This window comes from Galeopterus variegatus, unplaced genomic scaffold (genome assembly GCF_000696425.1).
Source record: "Galeopterus variegatus unplaced genomic scaffold, G_variegatus-3.0.2 Scaffold588, whole genome shotgun sequence".
Lineage (NCBI taxonomy): Eukaryota > Metazoa > Chordata > Mammalia > Dermoptera > Cynocephalidae > Galeopterus > Galeopterus variegatus.
In genome coordinates this window covers 173,407-174,584 of record NW_007726699.1, presented here as the reverse complement: position 1 = coordinate 174,584, position 1,178 = coordinate 173,407, and positions in this window count along the sequence as shown.

Here is a 1,178-nt window from a genome sequence, read left to right as displayed (position 1 = left end):
CCGCCCTGCGAGCGGCCGCAGCTGCGCCAGGCTGCGGCGCGGAGGCTCCTGCGGCCGCCGCTCTTGTGGCGGCCCTGCCGGAGTCTGGACGGGTGTTCTCGCCGTGTTTCCCCGGGCCTGTGGGAAGCGCGATTTTCACCTCGTTCCCTCCCCACGTGGAAGGAGGTGTCTCACGCGCTTGAGCTCAGCCTGCCCGCACCTCGATTTTAAAAGAGAAACCAAGGGCAGAAGTCGCCGCCTGGGCGACACCCGAGCTACCGGTGGGTTTGAGCAGCGGTGACCTCCTGGAACGCCTGCAGCACCTGGTGTTTTCCTTGTGTCCCTGTGGACGTTGCCAAGTGCACAGCGCTCCCTGTCGCTTGGTCCTGAGCTCGGTGTTCGTTTCTCCGATTTCATCTAAAGACACAGTTGCCCTCATCTTCAGGTTTAACAGGCTCGTCAGTCTAACCAGGCTTCACCCTGAACTCCAGAACTTAGGATGTCGCATTGACTCCCCACTCACGCTCCCCAGAGTCGTTGCAAGCTAAGTGACTTTTCCCAGTGAGATGACGTTGGCTGCAAGAATCCATGGCCAGTTCTTGCCTCGGAGCAGCCACGCTCCTTCGCTGTCTTTCCCTGACTGCACTCGGTTGAATCCCCTCGGCTGCGACCACCACAGGTGGGCCGTGGCCCAAACACCACTCACGGCAAAGGACAGCAGGATTTCTGCACCGGGAGCCGGGAATCGCCTTCCCTTTACACCCACTAAAACAGTGGCCTGGTGCCACATCAAACTTTCCAGCCTTAATTATTTAAAAACATATAGAGAGGTTTTATTTATAGAGCTGCTACGGTTTCTCAGCATATTCAAACATTTCCGAGGCAAGAAAGGAAGTAATGAAAATGGGGCTGGCTAGTTGCTCGGCTGGTTGGAGCTCGGTGTTGCAATACCAAGGTCAAGAGTTCAGATGCCGTGACCGGCCAGCCGCCAAAAAGGAAAAAAAAAAAAAAACCCAAAACAGCAAAGACAATCATTCCAAGAAGAGTAAGCAGCAATGCCTCTGTGGAATCAAACAGCTTGATTTGAATTCCAGTTCCTCCTCTTGCTGGCTTGTGACCTTGGCCAAATTTCTTTACCATCTTTATAGTGGGGATAATACTAGCTACTTCTCAGGGTTGTTTGGAATTAACGTAAATAC